The 13,084-nt window shown below is 41.8% G+C and overlaps 1 long non-coding RNA gene and 1 pseudogene across 1 annotated transcript; both read left to right on the top strand.

Annotated features, from left to right (window-relative positions):
* The window catches only part of LOC140209405 (uncharacterized), a 110,139-nt pseudogene extending 103,217 nt beyond the window's left edge, over nucleotides 1-6,922 (top strand).
* Nucleotides 6,923-8,834: 1,912 nt separating this feature from the next.
* Nucleotides 8,835-12,815, top strand: LOC140210059 (uncharacterized). Its single transcript, XR_011889143.1, has 3 exons — nucleotides 8,835-8,884; nucleotides 12,125-12,212; nucleotides 12,431-12,815. It is a non-coding gene; the product is annotated as an uncharacterized lncRNA (long non-coding RNA).
* Nucleotides 12,816-13,084: the final 269 nt, after the last annotated feature.

Here is a 13,084-nt window from a genome sequence, read left to right as displayed (position 1 = left end):
ATTTGAAGAGTAGTCTCACTAACATCTTGTACAGCCATAACATAATATAATAATCTTGTACGCAGTGCCCTGACTAACAAAGTAAGTGTACCAAATGCCTTCTTCACCATCCTGTCTACCTGTGTCATCATATTCAGGTAACAATGTACCTGGAAGAGCAGATCACTTTTTTGCAACATTCTCCATAGCATCCTCCGACCATTTACTGTACGTCTTGCAGTGGTTTAACTTGCCAAAATGCAAAACCTCCAATTTGAAAACCCCCCATGACAATCCACTAACTCATCCCATCAAGCCAATGTTATATTCAATTTGCTAGACCATCTTGAACTAATGGGTCCTTGTCAAAGGCCTTATTGAGTTTCAGATAGACAACATCCACTGCCCTGCTCTCATTAATCCGCTCTCTGTCTGTAATGAGCTCATGTGATTGTCAAACTGCTTGCCCTAAGACATTCACTGTAGGTCTTCTGCTGGGTCTGTTGAAGATATTCCACAGTTCAGATGAGAAAAAATTTTGACATGACACTAGTAAGAGCTCAGCAATCAATGTCCAAACCAGTGTGGGATTTGGCGGGAATTGATTTTTATAGGAGAGCTGGTTTTAAGCAAATGCAATCTTTCCTTTATTAGATCCTTCAACTGTGAGTGCAGTGGAATCTCTAGATATTTACCTCAGCTTCTCCCCACATCCTGATTGTTACACACAAGTGTGCATACATACAAAATTATACTTTTTGGATATTTGCAGTAATTTATATTTTTTATTGTTTTTAATACTTTTCACTGACTTGGTAAAGCAGCCAATCTAATTGAAGATCCAACTTTCACTGACATATTCTCTTCCTCTCACCTCCTATCGGGCAGAAATTACAAAAGTCTGAAAGCATGTACTACAAACTTCAAGGACAGCTTCTTTCTCACTGTTGTGAAACTATTGGATGGTCTCCTAGTATCATAAAATGAGCTCTTGATCTTGTAATGTACCTGGGCTTGCTCCTTACAAGAACATTCTTTCTTTTTATTTATTTAAAGATTTGGCCCGGAATAGGCCATTCTGGCCCTTCAAGCCATGCTGCCCCATTAACCCTCGACAAAGCTGATAATTTTAACATAATCACAGGACTATTAACAGGGACCAATTAACATGGTTTTGGACTGTGGGAGGAAACTGGAGCAGCCGGGGAAAGCCTATGCATTCTACGTGGAAGAAGTACAGACCCCTAACAGACAGCATTAGAACTGAGATGAGGAGGAATTTCTTTAGCCAGATGGTGGTGAATCTGTGGAATTTATTACCACAGATGGCTGTTGAGGCCGAGTCATCGGGTTTATTTAAAGCTGAGTTTGATTGGTCTTTGAGTAGTGAGGGCATTAAAGGTTACAGGGAAAAGGCAAGAGAATAAGATTGAGAGGGATAATAAATCAGCCAAGATGGAATGGCAGAGCAGTCGATATAGGTCGAATGGCCTAATTCTCCTATGTCTTATGATCTCATTGTGTTATGATCATCACCAGCTTTAGGATTTCCTGAGCAGCCCAATTAACATTGTGACTACTGAAACTGAGTTTCAGGTTGCTGGTTAAAGTACCTTCCTCACCTTCAGAAATGAGAAGGGAACCCATTCCTTCTATACTGATATGAACAAGGCTGCTGTATTTCGTGATTGTGACAAAGATAATATACCTTCGAAACCTGTGCGAAAAACTAAAGGAATGCATGTCATAGGCAAGGGGATGGGCTGGTGTTTAATTAGTTTGTCAACAAGGTTTACTCACTTCTGCGCTGAACTCAGTCTGTGGCCTGCAATTAATGTGCTGCAGTGATGACTCACTTTGTGGCTATGGACTAACTTCAGCAAATTTCATGAACTTGTCCAAAAGTATTTTAAAGGTGAATTTATTCCCACCCCCTAGTACTTCTTCTGGCAGCCTTTTCACATACACACTGCTCTGTGTGGAAAACACTGCCCCTCCAGGCCCTCAAAGACTTTCCACCCTCACCGTCAGTCTTGGCTCTCTAGTTTTCGACTCCCCAAAGTTGGGATAAAGACTGTGATTATCCAGCATATCTTTGCCCCTCTTAATTTTTAAACCTCAGCTGTGTTCACTTCAGGGAAAACTGTCCCAGCCTATCCAAAACCCAGACCGTCCAGTTTCAGAAGCATCTTTGTGAATGCTTTCTGTACCTTCTCTAATTAATCACATTCTTCCTCTGGAACTGCACAGAGTAGTCGAGATGAGGTCTTGTCAATGTCCTTTATAGTTGTAACATGCCATCCCAGCTCTACTTAATGCCCCATCCAATGAAGGCAACTGGTCATATTCCTTGTTCAGCAGTTTGTCCACCTGTGTTGCCACATTCAGGGACCTGTGTAGTTGCAAACCTGGTTCTCTGCTGTGTACGTTTTGTCCTTGTTCCACTTCCCAAAATTCATTACTTCACACTGCCTGAGTTCCATACATCAGTCATTCCATTAGCCACTTTCCAAGTTCAATATTCAAAGTAAACTAATTATGAAATTATGTGTACCATAAACAAACTACATATAATTTTTTCTTGACTGCTATTTTATATGAGCCTTCTGCTATGTTTCACCGTTGTTACTGTATTTTTCGTCCTTGTCCAGGAATATCGCTGTTACATTTGGCAGTATCCATATATGGTTGAATGACAATTAAACTTGAAATTCAACTTGAATAGATGGCTCTGGTGAGAAGAGAGGGAGATGGATCAAATGCAGGCAGACGGGTTGGGCTCATGTGGGGGAATCTGGCTAGCACAGAGTAATGGGGCTGAACACCAGTTCTCTTTCGAGATCCCTTCAGCCTATTCTGTATCCAACCAACTAGCTTACCATGTGATCTCACAATACAAATCTGTCTGCTATGTGAGATGTTTTCAAAGGCCTTGCTAAACTCCATGTGCTACATGCTACTGCTCCTGCCCTCATCAGTCCGTTTCTTCATCCCTTCAAAAAAAAACCTTGTCAATTTCTTGAGAGTAGATTTCCCATGCACAAAATCACGTTGACTATCCACAACCAGATCATGCCTTTGCAAATTCAGGTAGACCCTGTCTCAGAGAACTACCTCTGGTAATTTATCCACTACCGATCTTGTGCTCACCTGCCTGGAATAGGACTGGATCAGTAATCTATTGACTCAGAATTGTTGAAACACACTGAGACATCACTGGGCAGTGATAATGATGACTCCAATCAAATAAAAATCATTACTTGTGAAGAGCCGTGATCTTGTGATGAGGGACGATGCGGTAGCATTTTTCAGACAATGTGGAATTCAATTACACCAATTGAGGGTGTGGTAGATTCCTTAGAACACACTGACAGCTTTAAATAAAACATCTCTTTTTATTATTATTGCTTTCTTTATCATTTGCTTTTTCTGTGCTGCTTCAGATCCGGAGGAACAATGGTTTTGTTCTCCTTTATATTTGTATAGAGGAAATGACATGAAGCAATCTTGAATCTGCTTGTGTAAATTTGAATTTTACCTGTCCATTTTCAGAAGAATTTCTCCCTCAGTTTTGGGTGCTTTATGGGCAGAAAACAAAGTAAGAGGAGTTGTGGGAAGAGCGATCACAATCGATTGTCACAATGACCAAAGTACCGTTCACACACAAAGTATTTGTGCCGCATGTGGGGTCGCCAATGCACATCATTAGTGAATACAAATGGGACAAATGAGCAGTATGGAAGAATAACAATCAGAGATAACACATCCCAGGGAATATTTACTGTTACTATGGAGAATCTTGTCTCTCAAGATACAGGAGTTTACAGATGTGGAATTGCAACATCTGGCAATCATCCAGTGTTTGACGTGTATCTACAAGTATCTGACGGTAGGTTTCTCCTTGATTACCTTTATGTGTCCAGTGAAATGTCTGATCCATATTTGCTCGAGGAAGTGTCAGAGAAGCATGGATATCCTGAGGCTCCTCAGCAGTGCAGAGCCCTGTGGGGAGTGGGCAAGGTTTGGGAACCCCACATGTTGTCCGTCCCACTGACTGGCCAACAATTTCCAGTGGAAAGGCTCAGTACATTTTCCTGCCTCTGAACTGTATGAAATGCCACCCTGATTTCCGGTTCTCTGGCCCCGAGCATCTTATTTTCACTATGCATGTACATTCCCTACATACCTCTATCCTCCACCAGAAAGGCTTCAAAGGTCTCTGCTGCTTTCTGGACACCAGAGCCAACCAGTTCCCCTCCATCACCACTCTCCTCCATCTTGCGGAACTTATCGTCACTCTCAATAATTTCTCCTTTGGCTCCTCCCACTTCCTTCAAACAATAGCTATGGGTACTTGCATGGGTCGCAGCTATGCCTGCCTTTTTGTTGGCTGCATGGATCAATCTACGTTCCAAGTCTATACTGGTGTCTCTCCCTCACGTTTCCAATGCTACGTTGATGACTGCATTGGTGCTGCTTCCTGCACCCATGCCGATCTAATTGACTACATCAACTTTGACTCCAAATTTCCAGGTCCTTTTCCAGCACCTCCCTTCCCTTCCTCAAATTGTCTGTCTCTATCTCAGGAGACAGTTTATCTCTGAAGATTGCTACAAACCCCAATGACTCTTGCAGCTACTTGGACTATACCTCTTCCCACCCTGTTACTTGTAAAAATACCAAACCCCTTCCCTCAATTTCTCTTTCTGTACTGCATCTGCTCTCACGATGAGGCTTTTCACTCCAGGAGGATAGAGATGTCCTCCTTCTTGAAAGAAAGGGGCTTCCCTTTCTCCACTATCAACACTGCCCTCAACTACATCTCTTCAATTTCACACACGTCTGCCCTCACCCTATCTTCCCACCACCCCATCAGTGTTAGGGTTCCTCCTGTTGTCTCCTACCACCCCGTTAAGCTGCAACTCCATCACATATTTCTCTGAAACTTCTGCCATCTCCAATGGGATCCCGTCACCAGGCACATCTTTCCTTTCCCCTCACTTTCTGCTTTCTACAGGGATCACTTCCTGCACAACACCCATGTCCATTCACACCTCCCCACAGACTCCCTCCTGACATTTATCCTTGCAAGCGGACAACTGCTACATCTGCCCCTACATCTCCTCCCTCACTACCATTTAGGGTCCAAAACAGTCCTTCCAGGCGAGGCGACACTTCACCTGTGAGTCTGTTGGGGTCATCTATTGTATCCGGTACTCCCGGTGTGGCCTCTTGTATATCAGTGAGACCCAAAGTAGAATGGAAGACAACTTTGCCGAGCATATACACTCCATCCACCAGAAAAAGCGGGACCTTGCAGTGTCCACCCATTTTAGTTCCACTTCCCAATCCCATCCCAACCTGTCAGTCTCTGGCTTCTTCTATTGCTGTGATGAGGCCACACTCAGGTTGTAGGAGCAACACTTTTTGTTCCGTTTGTGTAGCCTCCAGCCTGATGGCATGAACATTGATTTCTCGAATTTCCAGTAATGTTCCTCCCCCCCCCTTTCTCTATTGCCCATTCCCATTTCCCTCTCTCACATTATCTTCTTGCCTGCCCATCACTTCCCTCGGGGTGCTCCTCCCCCTTTTTCTTTCTCAATGGCCTTCTGTCCTTCCCTATTCGATTCTGCTTTCTCCAGCCCTGTATCTCTTTCACCAATCAACTTCCCAACTCCTTCCTTTACCTCTCCCCTCCCTGTCACTTTATGCTTCCCCCTACTGGTTTTACCTATCACCCTGCGTTTCTCCCTCCCCTCCTCCCACCCTCAGACTCTGAGTCCTCATCTTCCTGTTCTGCTGAAAAACCTTGGCCCAAAATGTCGACTGTACTCTTTTCTGTAGGTGCTCCCTGGCCTGCTGAGTTCCTCCAGTAATTTCTGTGTGTTACAGGGAGTCGCCACAATCATTGTAGCTAAAGAGCTTGTCTCACAAGTTTCCATTAAACTATCACCTTCAAACAACGCTTGCATTATTTTTTTTCAAACACCAGTGGTGACTGTCTCCTTGTAGCTGTGAGAGATTGTACCCTGATTTTCACGCTGACACATCACATCCTCACTGTCATTGCTGCTGTTCTGATCTGGACTCCTGCTGTGTTTTGGAATAGTGGCAGACGCGGGGTTCAGGCATCTGGGATTGATGTGGAGTTCAGATGCCCACATATTGATTTCAATATGTTGACTGATTCTTTCCCACAGAACCAGTGTCTGTTCCTGTGCTTCGATATCTGTCTTCTGCAAATATCGTGTGTGTTGGGGGCTCCGTGTCAGTGTCCTGTGAGTCTGTCCAGGGATCCCTTCCCATTCAGTACACATGGCATGAAAATATCTCATCTGTGGATTCAAAAGTCTCTGAAAACAGTCAACTGGATCTACGTTGTCAATCCTTCAAACACCAACACTATCAATATTACTGCACTGCCTCCAATACTCATGGAGCAAAGTCTAGTGAAATAGTGAACGTGTCCATCGACAACAGAGGAGACAACTGCAGCTTTGTGATTCAGTTCACTGGCACTGGTAAGTGGTGGAGGGTGCGAATCATTAGGGAGATTGATTGAGTATCATGTACCGTCTTCAAGATTCAAGATTGCTTAATATCATTTCCAATATGCAAATATAAGGAGAACAAACTAATTGTTACTCTAGATCTAATGCACCCATAAAAAATAACAATAAGGTACAGAACACAATCGTTAATAAACATGATACATATAAATACATAAAATTGTTTATATACATTGGTTGTATGTAAGTAAATTGCTGCTAGGCACAATAGTGTATCTACCTGAGGTGCCTGACATGAAATGATAAAGTAGTGGTGGTGGGGGTTGTGGAGGGGTGGGTTAGTGGGTGGGAGTGTTCATCTGTTATGTTCTTTAAGCTGCATTGTGACAAATCTTGCAGGGAACGGCATGCCCTGTTCGGTAGCTGAGAAGTGAGTCCCTCACCAGAGAGTTTCCTGCCTGCAGCCTGCTCTTGCTGTGCATGGTGGCTTTGCGTCTAAATTGCTGACATTTCTAGTTGCTGACTGAGATTTTCTCATCTTTGAGAACCAGCAAATACCCAAACTCACACCTTCTGGATTTATAAACAGTTTCCAGTAGTTTGTTTCGTGGCAAATAGAGAGAATTATACAGGCTAAAGAAGCAATGGAAGTCACATGCAATAGGTGTAAGGACTGAACTCAAGAAACCAAGCAGGCTGTTTGGTGTCTCAAGACTACTCCACTATTCAATATCATCTTGGCTGATCTGTACTAGGCTTTCTTAGCTCTTCTGCATCATTTTCCTACAGTTCGCCATTTCCTGATCTTTATCAAAAAATATCTACGGTACTTTCTGTTTAAAGATCCCCACTGATCCAGCCTCCACCACCATCCAGGTGTAGGATTCTAAGGATTGTGAATTTAAATCCAATTTTAAATTACCTGATCCTTATCTTGTTACAGTGCCTCTTCATTTGAGATATTCTAATAATAGAAATTGGTTTTCTTACAGAAGGCAGAGGGTTGCAATAGATATTCTGCCAGGAGATGGTGACCACTGGTATTACACAATTACCTCACAACTCTTGATCTCAATCCTCTGATTAATGAAGGCCTGTCCTTTACAGGGACGTCCATATTGTGAGTATTTCTGGGCCTTTTATCTAAAATAAGATGTGTTGGCATTGGAGATAGTTCAAAGGAGGTTCACAAGAACGATTCCGGGAATGAAAAGATTATCATATGAATAGCAATTGAAGGCTCAGGACCTGTACTCACTGGAATTTAGAAGAATGAGGGGAGATCTGATTGAAGCTGATCGAATGGTGAAAGGCCTTTATACAGTGGATGTGAAGAGGATGTTTGCATTGGTGGGAAAGTCAAAACCCAGAGGGCACAGAGTCAAAAGAGAGTGATGTCCATTTGGAACAGAGATGAGGAGGAAACTCTTTAGCCAGAGGGAGGTGAGACAGGAATTTGTTGCCACAGGTGGTGGTGAAGGTCAGATCACCAGATACCTTTATGGCTGTGGTTGATAAGTTCTTGATTAGTCAGGACATGAAAGGTAATGGGGAGAAGGCAGGAAAACGAGGTTGAAAGGGAAATGGATCAGCTGTGCTGAAATGGTGGAGTAGACTCAATGGGACTAGCTCATGCTGGTTAGTGTGGATGAATTGAGCTGAAGGGCTAGTTCCCATACTGTATAACTCTATGATGTTCAATGACATTTGTCATCCCACTATTAAAACAGGAACAGAAGAGATTCTGTAGATGCTGGAGAACAAGAACAACATATACAAAATGCTGGAAGAACTCATCAGGCCAGGCAGCATCTATGCAAAGAAGTATACAGTCAATTTTTCATGCAAAGATCCTTCATCAGAAAGGTCTTGGTCTGAAATGTCGACTGTTTATTCTTTCCATAGATGCAGCCTGAACTGCTGAGTTCCTCCAGCATCTTGCATTATACAAGTTGTTTTTTCATTGAGAACAGAAGCATTATCCTGTTGTATCAACAACTGTACTTGGTCCAATATCTCCACATACACTCAGTGCAGAGATGTGTATGTCTTTCCGGTGGGTGTTGTGGCCCCAACAACAGATCTCCCAGAGCTGGCAGATGTCAATTGCCTGGCTGGAACTTCCACTTCTGTCTGCTTAGGATTATGGTTTGCAAACCCTCCAACTCAAGCCTCGTAATTTCCCCAGCAACAGGTGTTCAAATATGCACAAGAAACAGAAATTACTCACCTCCCTGTAACCAATCAGCCTTTTACTCAAACCATGAGTTTCCACCTGCCAATCATGTACTCTTGCTTGACTGCACTGGGTAAACATGCGAGACTGAATTTTCTTTCCTTGCCTCAACAGGACGTGAATATTCATGTGAAACATTTACAACAGTATCAACTGCAAGGTAAGTCACTTGATCCAGTCCTGCTTAAATGTACAATGTTCTCATTGCTGGTGCTATGATTGCCTCCCCCCCCGCCATATGAGAGATAATTCAGGGGAAATTTATAATTTCATTTACTTGTACTGAATGCCTGTGAGAATATTGTTTTCATTTTCACAACCAGTAGTACAACCAACGCTCGACAACATGTTTTAATCCCAGGAGTTCAAGATAAACTAATCTCTCCAAATATTCTGCAATAACTTTTGACATGAAAGTTGATATATGTTTTTACCTTGTAAGTAGATTATTGAAATGGATAATGGAAAAACACATTAAATTACATCTGCCATGAATTTGCCCACTCACCCAACCTATCCAAGTCACTCTGCATCCTCTTAGCATCCTCCTCACAGCTAACACTGCCACCCAGCTTCGTGTCATCTGCAAACTTGGAGATGCTGCATTTAATTCCCTCATCCAAGTCATTAATATATATTGTAAACAACTGGGGTTCCAGCACTGAGCCTTGCGGTACGCCACTAGTCACCCCCTGCCATTCTGAAAAGGTCCCGTTTATTCCCACTCTTTGCTTCCTGTCTGCTAACCAATTCTCCATCCACATCAATACCTTACCCCCAATACCGTGTGCTTTAAGTTTGCACACTAATCTCCTGTGTGGGACCTTGTCAAAAGCCTTTTGAAAATCCAAATATACCACATCCACTGGTTCTCCCCTATCCACTCTACTAGTTACATCCTCAAAAAATTCTATGAGATTCGTCAGACATGATTTTCCTTTCACAAATCCATGCTGACTTTGTCCGATCATTTCACCACTTTCCAAATGTGCTGTTATCACATCTTTGATAACTGACTCCAGCAGTTTCCCCACCACCGACGTTAGGCTAACCGTTCTATAATTCCCCGGTTTCTCTCTCCCTCCTTTTTTAAAAAGTGGGGTTACATTAGCCACCCTCCAACTCTCAGGAACTAGTCCAGAATCTAACGAGTTTTGAAAAATTATCACTAATGCATCCACTATTTCTTGGGCTACTTCCTTAAGCACTATAGGATGCAGACCATCTGGCCCTGGGGATTTATCTGCCTACAATCCCTTCAATTTACCTAACACCACTTCCCTAGTAACATGTATTTCGCTCAGTTCCTCCATCTCACTGGACCCTCTGTCCCCTACTATTTCTGGAAGATTATTTATGTCCTCCTTAGTGAAGACAGAACCGAAGTAATTATTCAATTGGTCTGCCATGTCCTTGCTCCCCATAATCAATTCACCTGTTTCTGTCTGTAGGGAACCTACATTTGTCTTTACCAGTCTTTTCCTTTTTACATATCTATAAAAGCTTTTACAGTCCGTTTTTATGTTCCCTGCCAGTTTTCTCTCATAATCTTTTTTCCCCTTCCTAATTAAGCCCTTTGTCCTCCTCTGCTGAACTCTGAATTTCTCCCAGTCCTCAGGTGAGCCACTTTCTCTGGCTAATTTGTATGCTTCTTCTTTGGAATTGATACTATCCCTAATTTCTCTTGTCAGCCATGGGTGCACTACCTTCCTTGATTTATTCTTTTGCCAAACTGGGATGAACAATTGTTGTAGTTCATCCATGCAACCTTTAAATGCTTGCCATTGCATATCCACCGTCAATCCTTTAAGTGTCATTTGCCAGTCTAACTTAGCTAATTCACGTCTCATACCTTCAAAGTTACCCCTCTTTAAGTTCAGAACCTTTGTTCTGTTGTGGTCATTCTGTTCATTCTGTTGTGGTTATTAATCTATAGATTTACTGAGTATGCCCACAAGAAATTGAATCTCAGAGTTGTATATGATGACAGATATGTATTTTGGTAATAAATCCACTTTGAACTTTAAGCTTCAGGGTTCAGATAATGCTGTTGTGTAACAGGTTCATCTGGTCCCAGAGTCGTACAACACAGACAAAGACCATGTGGATTTCCATTGCACATCCATCTACAGTATACTGCAAATGCCTTAGGCACCTTCGATTCTTATTTAGTTTCAGGTGGTATCATCTCCAGAGTCCTGATCACAACACCGAGGCTGTCTGTGATTGCTTGGAGAAGCAGAAGCCAAGGTCTGAAAAAGAAATGTGGCAAGTTCTCCAAGACACTTGGAACAACCTAGCAGATGATTTTCTTATAAAACTGCATGACAGGGTACCCGAAAGAATTGAAGTAGTTTTAAAGGCAAAGTGTGGTGACACCCAACTTTGATTTGATTTAGTTTATTGCTGCTTAATGCACATTATAATATTTTTAAATATTTAAATATTTTTCATTTCATTACTTTTGAAAGCATCGTCACTTTACAGAATTCTTTTAAATGCACCTGTATTTTGCACAGTAATGTATCTAAACCCTATCTTCCAGAACAAGGTCCAAAGCCTACCATGGAGATGTGACTTGAGATCTCATTCAGACACTCCACAAACATTGACTGTGACACTTTTTCCACCACTCTCTGGGTGAAAACAATCGCTTCAAATCTAAATCCATGTCATCTAGTTTCATTCACCTCTGAGAATGGAGAAGTTTGCTGTCACCTTTCCAACCTGTACATCTCATGTCCCTGGTGAAAAGGATTTTGAAGAATTACAGAGGATCTTGATGAGCTGAGTTTTTGGGCTGAGGAATAGCAAATGGAGTTTAATTCAGAATTGTGCAAAGTCTTGCATTTTCAAAAGACAAATCAAGTAAGTCTTTCGAAGTGATTGGTTGGGCCCTGGGAAGTGTTAAAGAACAATGGGATCTTGGAATTCAGGTACATGGTTCCTTGAAAGTGGAGTCACTATAGTGAAGAAGGTTTCTGGTATTAGTCAGAGTAGAGAATCTGGTACTCTGTTACAAAAGGGAATTGTTATTCAACTGGATGTAGTGCAGAAAAGATTTCAAAGCTCGAAGTAAATTTATTATCAAGGTAAATTTATTATACAACCCTGAGATTCATTTTCTAGCGGATCTACTGTAATTCCAACAACCATAATAGTATCAGTGAATGACTGCATTGCAAGATGTTGCCATTGCCTCGAGAAAATATGGTTTTATTCCAACTGATGATGTTTTTCTCCCTTTCATTCAGTCAACATTATTTACTCCTCCAGCTCTGCTTATTTACCTCACCCCACTCCACTAATGTTACAGAGGAAACAGGAGGTAAATATTTCAAACACAAAGCCATCTCGTTTCTGTATCTCATCAGTTCTGTTACTCTTCCCCTTTACGCAGTTTCATGATATGGAAGGTTGGTTGTTGGCTGCTCTTCGCTTTCCTGATCTGCACTATTTCGGTCACGTGGTTCACAAGGGAAACCAAGGTAGGCTTATGGAAAACAATAGAATTTGCACTCAAATATATTGATCATTTGAGGATGGTCAATCCAAAGCTATTTGCAGATGATATTGACAAGATGTTGACATACTATGTGTGCAGAATGCTTGATGTGAATATATTGGAGTCCAAGCTCCAGATACAACTCTAAATCAGAGTTCCCAGTGTTGATGAGTCTGATGATTTGACCATTTCCTTTTGCAGAGACGCGATGAATCAGATCCTCCCAGACTGGTCTATAAGGTAAAGTGAAGGCTTCTGGATCACACAGATTCTGCTGGAATTTCACACCAAGATGAAATAGTCATACTTTTTCAGAATATAGACAAATTTAACATCTGTGAATTAACCTCTCTTGTCATTCATTAACAACTTCATGAAGGTGAAAAAATAATGTTACCATACGTAAGGACTTTGACTTTTTTTAGCATTCCATTTCCAACATGTCACCTTCACAGATCTCAACTGTATGGCACCTTTTCACAATGTTTTCTTTTCATTGTGCAAGCAACGATTTTTAACCCTGTCATGGCTGTGAACTGCTTAAGACCAGTTTACTCTATTAAATGCTGTTCTATGGACTCAAATGCCTGAGGTTGTTGTTGTATGTTTCAATAATTAATAAACAATCAGCTAATATTCTTATTAACAAATTGTTGATGCTAATAACTAATTTATCCTCTTGGCTTAGTTGAGAATGAAAATTCAAACATGGTGAACAGATCACATTCAGGTTCCTGGATTTTCTTGATGGAATCAAGACCATAGGGCCATAAACACAGGAGCAGGGTAAGGCCATTTGGCCCGTAAAGTTTGCTTCGGCATTCTATCATAGCTGATATATTATCCCAGTAAACT

Source organism: Mobula birostris, chromosome 14, assembly GCF_030028105.1.
Source record: "Mobula birostris isolate sMobBir1 chromosome 14, sMobBir1.hap1, whole genome shotgun sequence".
In the NCBI taxonomy this organism is placed as follows: Eukaryota; Metazoa; Chordata; class Chondrichthyes; order Myliobatiformes; family Myliobatidae; genus Mobula; species Mobula birostris.
This window is presented reverse-complemented; position numbering and strand designations above follow the sequence as displayed.